At 31.9% G+C, this 14,161-nt stretch overlaps 1 long non-coding RNA gene across 1 annotated transcript; it reads left to right on the forward strand.

Annotated features, from left to right (window-relative positions):
- The first annotated feature begins 3,645 nt into the window (after nt 1-3,645).
- On the forward strand, nt 3,646-13,588 carry LOC134721380 (uncharacterized). The gene is made up of 4 exons (XR_010107845.1): nt 3,646-3,760; nt 8,939-9,076; nt 11,615-11,665; nt 13,070-13,588. It is a non-coding gene; the product is annotated as an uncharacterized LOC134721380 (long non-coding RNA).
- Nucleotides 13,589-14,161: the final 573 nt, after the last annotated feature.

Consider the following 14,161-nt stretch of genomic DNA (forward strand, 5'->3'; position numbering starts at 1 on the left):
TAAAAAAAACAACTTATATTCAAGCTACATTTTGTTTTGCCATCAAATCTGGTAAAATGTTCTAATAAAAACTCTATAATTTTGAAAACTAGATGAGCAGTATTCCATTCATAAAATAATTGATCTTTTGGATGGAACTTTGAACATTAAATTATTTCAATGTTTAATCTCCTCTCAATAATAACCACTAACAATAATCATCAAAATCTGTTTTATGGACCAGCATCTGAACTGCTAGACAAAACCATCAAAACTCTATATTTGACCAATAAGTTATGTTTAGATGAACCATGTCAGACCGATACGTATACCTTCAATCATTCCATACACCAAATATAATTGATCTATTGCTTATAGTATCTGGTGAAAAGCCAAAACCATGAACACATTCATGTTGACCTTATAACCATAAAAATGAGGTCACAGTCACATGAAACTTCTAGTCAGTCAAATATTTGCACAGTACAATCATTCCATACACCAAATATAGTGGCGTTATTGGCTATAGCAACTGAGATAAACACCACAAAAACTTAACATTGTTCAATTTGACTTCATTATCAATGATCACAGTGCCTGTTCTATCACTAATAGTATATGATAAAACAGGTAAAACCATGAACACTTCATTGACCTATGAAACATAAAAATAAGATCAAGGTCCAAAGAACTCTGCAAGACAAACACGAACACATGGTGTCACATACCAATCATACCAAATATAGTTAGCCTATTTGTTATAGCATTTGGGAAACCTTTATCATAATGAAAAAAATCATATGTCATAAAAATTAGATGAATTAGATTAGTCAGATAACCACCTGTCACCTTACAATTATTCCATACACTAAATACTGTTGATAGGTTGCTTATAGTAATTGATAGATGGGAAACTATGAAAACTTTGATTTGACCAATTAACCATGATAATGAGGCCACATTTAAAATAATATATGTTTCGCTACCCCCTGGTCTGCCCTTTGTAAAACAGACCAGGAAGGCAGGTTATCTTTTAATAAAAAAAATTTACTCGATGTCATAGCATGGTTTGAATTGTCCAGTCAAGTCTACTTATCAGTTGTTTGTGCTCGATTTGCATGTATTTATTTGGATTATCAATTCTGTTGTTTTAAAGCACTTTTCAACAAGAGTGGACACACTGAAATGTCTCGCCTTCTTTACTAATCATTGATATTATGTTGATAATCCTAAATATTAAGCTTTATTAAAACTGTCACATAAACTTAGCATGAACCAAGATAACTAACCATTGACCAAAGAACCATGAAAATGAGGTCAAGGTCAGATGAACCATGCAAGCCAACAATTCTTCCATACAACAAATATAGTTGACCTATTGCTTATAGTTAAAGAAAAACAAACTAAAACACAAAATGTCAACACTCAGCAATGAACCGTGAAAAATGAGGTCAAGGTCAAATAAAACCTGCGCTCCTGACATATAGATCATAAAATATTTCCATACACCAAATATAGTTGATTTATGGCATAAAGTATTAGATAAAAACACCAAATCTCAACAAGAGTGCACACACTGAAATGTCTCGCCTTCTTTACTTATCATTGATATTATGTTGATAGTCCTAAAGCTTTATTGCAACTGTCACATAAACTTAACATTAACCAAGATAGCTAAACAAAGACCAATGAACCATGAAAATGAGGTCAAGGTCAGATGAACCATGCCAGGAAGACATGTACAGCTAAAAATGCTTCCATACATTAAATACAGTTGACCTATTACTTATAGTTTTAAGAAAAATAGACCAAAACACAAAAACTTAACACTGTGCAATGAACCGTGAAATAAGGTCATGGTCAAATAAATTGTGCGGAACTGACATATAGATCATAAAATATTTCCATACACCAAATATATAGTTACTTTTGGCATATAATATCAGATAAAAAGACCAGAACTCAAAAAACTTAACTATAACCACTGAACCATGAAAATGAGGTCAAGGTCAAATGACATCTGCCCGCTAGACATGTACACCTTACAATCATTCCATGCAACAAATATAGTAGACCTATTGAATAAAGCATAAGAAAAACAGACCAAAACACAAAAACTTAACTTTAACCACTGAACCATGAAAATGAGGTCAAGGTCAGATGACACCTGCCAGTTGGACATGTATTCCTTACAGTCCTTCCATACACCGAATATACTAGCCCTATTGCTTATAGTATCTGAGATATGGACTTGACCACGAAAACTTAACCTTGTTCACTGATCCATGAAATGAGGTCAAGGTCAAGTGAAAACTGTCTGACGGGCACGAGGACCTTGCAAGGTACGCACATACCAAATATAGTTATCCTAATACTTATAATAAGAGAGAATTCAACATTACAAAATATTTGAATTTTTTTTTCAAGTGGTCACTGAACCATGAAAATGAGGTCAAGGACATTGAACATGTGACTGACGGAAACTTCGTAACATGAGGCATCTATATACAAAGTATGAAGCATCCAGGTCTTCCAGCTTCTAAAATATAAAGGTTTTAAAAAGTTAGCTAACGCCGTAGCCGCCGCCGCCAGATCACTATCCCTATGTCTAGCTTTCTGCAACAAAAGTTGCAGGCTCAACAAAAATGGAAAAAACATTTTCGGAATAAAAATAATTTTGATTCTTTTTGTGGAAAATAATATTTTGACCCGGGGGCTTATTTCTGACCCGAGGTCATGGTTGGATGAAACCATTCAAAAATCACTATATCATCTTTAAAATGCCTTTACAATAGTTCTAGTTGTAAAGGAATACATCTTTACTAGCACTAAACTATTTTACCAGTTGATCAGTTGGCAGACATGGAATCAAACCACAATCTTGGAAAAACATATAGGTAATTGGTATTGTAAAAGCCTTTAATTCTCGTTTGAATTGTTTTACATTGTCTTATCAGGGCCTTTTATAGCTGACTATGTGGTATGGACTTTGCTCATTGTTGAAGGCCTACGGTGACCTATAGTTGTTAATGTCTGTGTCATTTTGGTCTCTTGTGGACAGTTGTCTCATTGCCAATCATACCACTACTTCTTTTTTATATTTAATATCAGCACAGTTACATTAATACAGAATTAAGAGTCAATATATATCAACAACTTTGTTGAACTTACAATGAATGTTATGAAATTTGGATAGAAGCTTCTTCTTGATCAAGAAATAGCAGACGAAAAAAATGATTTTGAAAAAAAATTATTGTATTTCCCCAATCAGTAGACTTTGTTTTTGGCAATCAACACACATAGAGCAAACATTTCAAGGCAATGAAATCATGGTAAATATTTACTTACTGATCGGTTCCAAAATTCACTAAAAAAGCATCTGAAACTTGATAACACCACACTAACAGTGTAGCTAATAGGACTTCTGCATCTAAACTTCTAGTATATACATCAACTCAGCTACTTTAAATTCAATTTTTTTTTGTGCACTATTAATGCGATAGTTGAAATATAGACAATAATGTAAGATAAAGTATGGTGAATTAAATGGAGGTATATAATATACAAGGTTATAGATATTGTAACCCGGACTGTAACCTCGTATTTGTGCGCATGCGCAACCGGAACTGGGCGGAACCGGTAATTTCTACTTTCACTTTTTGAAAAAAATCTTCTATGTGGAGATAGATTTGTGTTAATAGGACTTGAAACTTGAAACTGGTGAAAATGTATCAAATCTTGTAAAACGAGAGCTCAAAATAAGAGTGGTTTGATGTTCATGGTAATTTTTCATACACCTTATCAGGGGCGAATCCAGCCATTTAAAAAAAGGGGGGATCAACTATAAGTCACCATTCCAATGCATTGATCGTTAAAAAAGGGGGGTCCAACCCCCCTGAACTCTCCCCTGGATCCGCTACTGTACCTTATCACTATTTGTCCGCCATTACTGGATATCACACAGGTTGTAGTAAAATTTTGAAGTAAAAAAAAATATCTGAAGCCACAAAGGAAAAATGATTGTTATAGTTATATTCCTCAAAAGTTCTATGCAGTCGGGTCAGCTGGGGTTACCAATAATTAAGGTGTATTCAATATGATAGATAATTGCTATATATCTAGGACCTTGATTTATCTCTTCTGTCACTTTATGATATTGGTCGAGGGTGATGTGGCATGCGATACAGATTTTGCCATGTTATATACACTTTATCATATATTTCACCAGACTTTATATATATGTCACCATACTTTATATATCTGTCACCACACTTTATATATATATGTCACCAGACTTTATATATCTGTCACCACACTTTATATATCTGTCACCACACCTTTTATATCTGTCACCACACTTTATATATCTGTCACCACACCTTTTATATCTGTCACCACATGCACATTTTATATATCCGTCACCAGACTTTATATATCTGTCACCACACTTTATATAGCTGTCACCAGACTTTATATATATATATATATGTCACCAGACTCCGTCACAACACTTTATATATCTGTCACCACACTTAATATATATCTGTCACCACACTTAATATTCTGTCACCACACTTTATATATCTGCCACCACACTTTATATATCTGCCACCACACTTTCTATTTCTGTCACTAAATTTTCTATATCTGTCACCACACTTTATATATCTGTCACCAGACTTATATATCTGTCACCAGACTTTATATATCTGTCACCACACTTAATATATATCTGTCACCAGACTATGTCACCACACTTTATATATCTGTCACCACACTTTGTATATCTATCACCACATTTTATATATCTGTCATTACACTTGACATATCCATTTCCACACTTTATATATCTATCACTACTTTATATATCTGTCACCACACTTTATATATCTGCCACCACACTTTATATATCTGTCACTGAACTTTCTATATCTGTCACCACACTTTAGATATCTGTCACCAAACTTTATATTTCTGTCACCACACTTTATATATCTGTCACCACTCTTTGTATATCTATCACCACACTTTATATATCTGTCATTACACTTGACATATCCATCACCACACTTTATATATCTATCACCAATTTAAATATCTGTCACATGACTTTATATATCTATCATCACACTATATATATCTATCACCATACTTTATATATCTGTCACCAAACTTCATATATCAATCAGCACACTTTATAAAACTCTTATTACACTTTATATATCTATCACAATACTTTATATTTCTGTCACCTCACTTTATATATCTGTCACCACACTTTATATATATCTGTCATTATACTTAACATATCCAACACCACACTTTATATATCTGTCACGACACCTTATATATCTGTCACCACACTTAACATATCCATCACCACACTTTATATATCAATCACCTCACTATATATATCTATCACCTCACTTTATATATATATATAATTACACTTTATATATCAATCAACACACTTTATATATCTATCACCACACTTTATATATCTGTCACCACACTTTATATATCTGTCACCACACTTTATATATATCTGTCACCAGACTCTGTCACCACACTTTATATATCTGTCACCACACTTTGTATATCCATCAACATACTTTATATATCTGTCATTACACTTGACATATCCATCACCACACTTTATATATCTATCACCACTTTATATATCTGTCACAAGACTTTATATATCTATCACCACACTTTATATATCTATCACCATACTTTATATATCTGTCACCACATTTTATATAGCAATCAGCACACTTTATATATCTGTCACCACACTTTATATATCTATCACCATACTTTATATATCTGTCACCACACTTTATATATCTGTCACCAAACTTTATATATCTGTCATTATACTTAACATATCCATCACCACACTTTATCTATCCATAATGTCACTATATATCTATCACCCCACTTTATATATCTGTCACCACACCTCATATATCAATCAGCACACTTTATATATCTCTTATTACACTTTATATATCTATCACCATACTTTATATATCTGTCACCGCACTTTATATATCTGTCACCACACTTTATATATATCTGTCATTATACTTAACATATCCAACACCACACTTTATATATCCATAATGTCACTATATATCTATCACCCCACTTTATATATCTGTCAAGACACCTTATGTATCTGTCACCACACTTAACATATCCATCACCACACTTTATATATCAATCACCTCACTATATATATCTATCACCTCACTTTATATATATATATAATTACACTTTAAATATCAATCAACACACTTTATATATCTATCACCACACTTTATATATCTGTCACCACACTTTATATATCTGTCACCACACTTTATATATATCTGTCACCAGACTCTGTCACCACACTTTATATATCTGTCACCACACTTTGTATATCTATCACCATACTTTATATATCTGTCATTACACTTGACATATCCATCACCACACTTTATATATCTATCACCACTTTATATATCTGTCACAAGACTTTATATATCTATCACCACACTTTATATATCTATCACCATACTTTATATATCTGTCACCACACCTTATATTCTGTCACCACAATTTATATATCTGCCACCACACTTTCTATATCTGTCACCACACTTTATATATCTGTCAACTTTATATTCCAGTCACCACACTTTATATTTCTGTCACCATACTTTATATTTCTGTCACCACACTTTATATATCTGTCACCACTCTTTGTATATCTATCACCACACTTTATATATCTGTCATTACACTTGACATATCCATCACCACACTTTATATATATATCACCACTTTATATATCTGTCACAAGACTTTATATATCTATCACCACACTTTATATATCTATCACCATACTTTATATATCTGTCACCACACTTTATATATCAATCAGCACACTTTATATATCAATCAGCACACTTTATATATCTGTCACCACACTTTATATATCTATCACCATACTTTATATATCTGTCACCACACTTTATATATCTGTCACCAAACTTTATATATCTGTCATTATACTTATTATATCCATCACCACACTTTATATATCCATAATGTCACTATATATCTATCACCCACTTTATTTATCTGTCACCACACCTTATATATCTGTCACAACACTTAACATGTCCATCACCACACTTTATATATGAATCACCTCACTATATATATCTATCACCTCACTTTATATATCTATATTTACACTTTATATATCAATCAACACACTTTACATATATTTCACCACACTTTATATATCTGTCATTACACTTGACATATCCATCACCACACTTTATATATCTATCACTACTTTATATATCTGTCACCACACTTTATATTCTGTCACCACAATTTATATATCTGCCACCACACTTTCTATATCTGTCACCACACTTTATATATCTGTCAACTTTATATTCCAGTCACCACACTTTATATTTCTGTCACCATACTTTATATTTCTGTCACCACACTTTATATATCTGTCACCACTCTTTGTATATCTATCACCACACTTTATATATCTGTCATTACACTTGACATATCCATCACCACACTTTATATATATATCACCACTTTATATATCTGTCACAAGACTTTATATATCTATCACCACACTTTATATTTCTATCACCATACTTTATATATCTGTTTGTCACCACACTTTATATATCAATCAGCACACTTTATATATCAATCAGCACACTTTATATATCTGTCACCACACTTTATATATCTATCACCATACTTTATATATCTGTCACCACACTTTATATATCTGTCACCAAACTTTATATATCTGTCATTATACTTATTATATCCATCACCACACTTTATATATCCATAATGTCACTATATATCTATCACCCACTTTATTTATCTGTCACCACACCTTATATATCTGTCACAACACTTAACATGTCCATCACCACACTTTATATATGAATCACCTCACTATATATATCTATCACCTCACTTTATATATCTATATTTACACTTTATATATCAATCAACACACTTTATATATATATCACCACACTTTAGACGTATCACCACACTTTATATATCTGTCATTACACTTGACATATCCATCACCACACTTTATATATCTATCACTACTTTATATATCTGTCACCACACTTTATATTCTGTCACCACAATTTATATATCTGCCACCACACTTTCTATATCTGTCACCACACTTTATATATCTGTCACCAAACTTTATATACCAGTCACCACACTTTATATATCTGTCAACATACTTTATATTTCTGTCACCACACTTTATATATCTGTCACAAGACTTTATATATCTATCACCACACTTTATATGGTCTAGCGGGACGGCTGCAGTGCATGCGATTTGGTGTCACAATATCACAGTAGCATGGGACCGAATCACGGCGAGGGAAGAACCAAAAATTTGCGAAAGCAAATTTACAGATCTAACATTGTTGGGTTGATGTTTAGACGAGTTGTATATATGAACGTAGTTTTCAATTTAGACTCGTAAATATATATATATATATCATCCTTTTGTTTATATATCATCACACTGTATATATCTTAATACTATTCTGTGGACCCTTTACCTCACTGTATATACACATAACCCCACTATAACTAAGTCCACACTTATCACCTATCTATATATATTTATCACCATCATATCATATTTATAGTAACACAATGATTATATCTATCATCATTCTTTATCTATTTTTCAGAAGACTGTATACTATAACTTGTTGTATCTTCTCTAAGTCAGAGAAATGTACTGGTCATTGTATAATTTGCAGTGGAAGGAGATATGCAGATATGCAATGTCCACTGAGATATGTTTGTATAAGCTTGTATACTTGTTATGTAGCAATTATCAAATTCATTATTAATATTTGTGTTCTTCTTGCAGAAATACCAAACAACATTTTGCAGGGATTTAGAGGTCATTGGTGAAAATGGAAGAAAGGAAATGGTTCATCTAATTTTAAGTGAAATAACAAGAATAGTTAAATGATTTACAACCAAGCAGCACTCAGAAATAGTGATGGTAAAGTATTTTTAGAAAATAATACTTGAAAAAAGATATACTGTAAACCAACTAATTTTCGCGAGCGATTTATTTTCGCGACTTTCGCGGGTAGAAAAATAACGCGAATATAAATCGTCGCGAATATGTCAATCTTTGATCTTTCCTTATTAAACTTCATCAAGTAAATCAGATAATTGCGAAATGAAATACCCGCGAAGTGGTCAAGAAAGGGTAAAACGCGAAATAAAGTATCCGCGAAAATAAGTTGGTTTACAGTATACAGTGTGGTGCTTTATAAATTATATATTCCTCCATTGCTACAGTCGCTGTATTTAGCACCACATTCTTCATATATATCACAACAGTCTCAATAGGGACCCCCATACTATGATTATCTATCACTACAGTCTCAATAGCTATCCCCATACTATGATTATCTATTACTACAGTCTCAATAGCTATCCCCATACAATGATTATCTATCACTACAGTCTCAATAGCTATCCCCATTCTATGATTATCTATCATTACAGTCTTAAAAGCTATCCCCATACTATGATTGTCTATCACTACACTCTCCATACCAATGCTAACAGTCATTATGTATATATCATAATAGTATCATAATGTTCTCTATGTATATCTCGGGATAATACAAACGCTACCCCTTACTTTATTTATCAATCACCTCACTTCATATATCAATCACCACACTCTCTATATATATCCCCAACTCTCTGTATGCGCCCATAAAGTCTCTCTGTATATCTCCACAAAATAAACACCTATCATCTTACTTTATTTATCAATCACCTCACTATATGTATCAATCACCACTCACACACTCTCTATATCTATCCCCCACTCTTTTTTGTATACCCCAAAAGTCTCTCTGTATAACTCCACAAAATAAACACCTATCACCTAACTTTATTTATCAATCACCTCACTTTATGTATCAATCACCACACTCTATATATATCCCCAACTCTCTATATCCGCCCAAAAAGTCTCTATGTATATCTCCACAAAATAAACAACTATCATCTTACTTTATTTATCAAGCACCTCACTATATGTATCAATCACCACTCACACACTCTCTATATCTACCCCCCACTCTTTTTTGTATACCCCAAAAGTCTCTCTGTATATCTTCACATAATAAACACCTATCACCACACTTTATTTATCAATAACCTCACTTTATATATCAATCAACACACTCTTTATATATATCCCCATAGTCTCTGTGTCACTCACCACACTGTCAATATCTATACCCATAGTCTCTATGTTTATGACCAAATTATCAACACCTATCACCTTATTTTATTTATCCATCACCTCCCTTTATATATTAATCACCACACACTTACTATATATATACTCTCGATATGTATTCCCACAGTCTCTATGTTTATGACCACATCATAAACACCTACCATCTTACTTTTTTTAATCAATCACCTCACTTTATACATGAATCACCACACACTCTCTATTTTTATCCCGAAACTCCCAATATCTACCCCCATAGTCTCTATGTTTATGACCAAATAACAAACACCAATCATTTTACTTTATTTATCCATCATCTAATTTTATATATCAATCACCACACACTCTCTATATCTATCCTCATACTCTCAATATATATCCCCACAGTCTCTATGTTTATAACCACATTTTAAACACCTATCACCTTACTTTATTTATTCATCACCTCACTTAATATTATGATCACCACACACTCTCTATTTCTATCCCAATACTTTCGATATCTATCCCCACAGTCTCTATGTTTATGACCTCACAATAAACACCTATCACCTCATTTTATTCATCCATCACCTCACTTTATATATCAATCACCACACACTCTCTATATTTATCCCCAAACTCTCAATATCTATCCCCATAGTCTCTATGTTTATGACCAAATAACAAACACCAATCACTTTACTTTATTTATCCATCATCTGATTTTATATATCAATCACCACACACTCTCTATATCTATCCCCATACTCTCAATATTTATCCCCATTGTCTCTATGTTTATGACCACATCGTAAACACCTATCACCTCATTTTATTTATCCCTCACCTCACTTTATATATCAATCACCACACACTCTCAATATCTATCCCCATACTCTCAATATCTATCCCCAATGTCTCTATGTTTATGACAACATCTTAAACACCTATCACCTCATTTTATTTATCCATCACCTCACTTTATATATCAATCACCACACACTCTCTATTTCTATTACCCCTTCTCTATATCTACCCCCACAGTCTCTATGTATATTTCTACATATTAAACACCTTTACTTTATTGATCAATCACCTCACTGTATATTTTCACCTCAATTTATATATTATTTTTATCACACCACTGGGTATACCTTTATAAGCCCAATTTATATCATTTTAAAAGTAGATATGAACATGATAATAGTTCACCTTTCTGTACAGAAATCTGTTTATGTTTATTCAGATTTTAAACTAAAAATGACTCAATTGTTATTATTTTTTTTTCTTCAGAAAAGTGAAACTAGATTTTTGAAAGATAGAACATAGAAGAAAAAGGAAAAGGTAATCTTCATTAAAATTAAAAGTATTACTCATAGTTATCAAAGGTACCAGGATTATAATTTAGTACGCCAGACGCAAGTTTCGTTTCTACATAAGACTCATCAGTGACGCTCATATCAAAATAGTTAAAAATCCAACAAATACAAAGTTGAAGAGCATTGAGGATCCAAAATTCCAAAAGTTGTGCCAAATACGACTAACGTAATTTATGCCTGGGATAAGAAAATTCTTAGTTTTTCGAAAAATTCAAAGTTTTGTAAACAGGAAATTTATAAAAAAAAATTACCAAATAATTGATATTCATGTCAACAACGACACTTTACTCTTTACATATGTATGTAAAGAGTTAAATAGCAAAGTATTATACATATGTATGTAAAGAGTTAATAAGCAATTAAACAATCCTGGTTGAAATGAAATAATTTAAAAGAAATGTTTTTTAAAGAATAACTGCTCCAACATATCGTGCAATATTTTATGTAAATATCATGTCAGATATCTTTTCAATAAAAGTAGCAAATATGGTATACTAACTGTCAGTCAAAGATTCTATCATTCAAGATGAGTAAACCTTAAAAATATATTGTTTCAGTGTTATTGTACTTGTAACTATGTCTACATAATACTTCTGCTGGCACACACATAATGTATATACCACCACATATTATGTATCTACTGCAACACATAGTATAATTATGGCCACATATAATATATCTACCGCCACACATAATCAATCACCACACTACATAAGTCATTCACCACAGGCTGTGTATTTATCACCACAATATTTTTGTCTATCACCACACTGTGGTCTATCACCACACTATTGTCTATCATGACACTATGTCTGTCTATCACCACACTATGTGTTGTCTGTCACCATGCTATGTTTGTCTATAAGCACAATTTGTTTGTCTATCACTTCAATATGTTTGTCTATCACCACACTATTGTCTATCACCATGCCTTGTTTACCTATCACCACACTATGTATGTCTATCACTGCAGTATGTTTGTCTATCACAACACTATATATTTTAATCATCACAGTTTACATATTCACCAACACATTCTTATTACCAATACTTGATAAAAAGAAATGGTTATGATGAAGCCTTGTTTTCTCTCACATTGTCATTTCATAAAACAAAAAGGTAAATCATTTGAGTCATGGTTCTGTGTAAAGTCATTACTAAAAAAAAAAAAAAATAACTTTTCATTTAAATGATTGGTCTCACAAATGAATTGTATTTCTGCATTACAAATTTTACAATTTGATACAATCTTGGGATTATGTTCTGTTTTTGCACTGATGGAAAATAAATAACAACTGTTTGAGGCATTGAAATTCTGTATTGTATTGGACTAATTATATATTCAACTGAACCATATATTATTTTGTAGGTTAAACAAGATTTAGTGCCGGCCACACAATTAAGAAAGAATACGAACAAGAATTCTTTACAGAACAGGGGAGACTATTTTACTGTGCTTAGATCTGTGTTTTTGTTATAATTAATTAATATTGTAATTTGTTCTTGGATAAAATATCTGCAATGTGGAGGACAACTGAACTGTGTTCTTATATATTGAAGACGTGCAATGATTTAAAATGCATTTAAGATGGACTTTTTACTACTTGGAAAATGGTTATCATTAAAGAAACAAACATAGAATTCATTTACATGAATACATTTTATATTCTATGTATAAAATGTTATCTAAAAGGTGAAAGTAAACAGATTCCTGGCTGTTTAAAATCAAATCAAAGCAGTTTTATTGTGTAGTTAAGAATGTGTATACGTTGTTCATGCATTTATGTATTGGAATATTTAGAATTGTACAATGTATTGAGTTTAGTGGATCTTTCATTCTATGTTATTAAGGTTTGATTTTCATGAAATAAAAAGTTCTAAAATTTTATTATAACTTTTACTTTGTATCAATTTTCCAGCAACAATCCTATATGATTGCTTTTCTGTATATATAATGAAATTCCTCATCTCTTTATTGACAAGAAATAAATATTGTGTCTATGATGATGATAAGAAAATGTAAACAGTCTTATGATAGGGAGACTTGGAAAATCTTGAAATAATTGTATATGAAGCTCATAAAATAGAGTCAGTGGTTTCCTAAAATATTCAGATTATTCCAGAGGGAACATCTACAATCTTTTATGCACATTTTATATGTTATCGACTGTTAGTAGATATAGGAAGATGTGGTTAGACATGCATAGGTACTTTAGTCAGGGTGAAATATATCCAAAAGACACTTATAAAGTTGGCTGTATGTGTTGAAATTCTCCATGAAAATTTATTCAGTAGGCTGCAAGTGTCAAACTTTGAGGACATCTACAATGCTTCATACACATTTGATATTTTACTCACTGCAAGGGATATATAGGTACATTGGTAAGGATGAAATCTTTCCACAAACATTTATACAGTAGGCTGCAAGTGTTGATATTTGAGAGGGAAAATCTACAATGCT

Source organism: Mytilus trossulus, chromosome 6 (genome assembly GCF_036588685.1).
Source record: "Mytilus trossulus isolate FHL-02 chromosome 6, PNRI_Mtr1.1.1.hap1, whole genome shotgun sequence".
NCBI lineage: Eukaryota > Metazoa > Mollusca > Bivalvia > Mytilida > Mytilidae > Mytilus > Mytilus trossulus.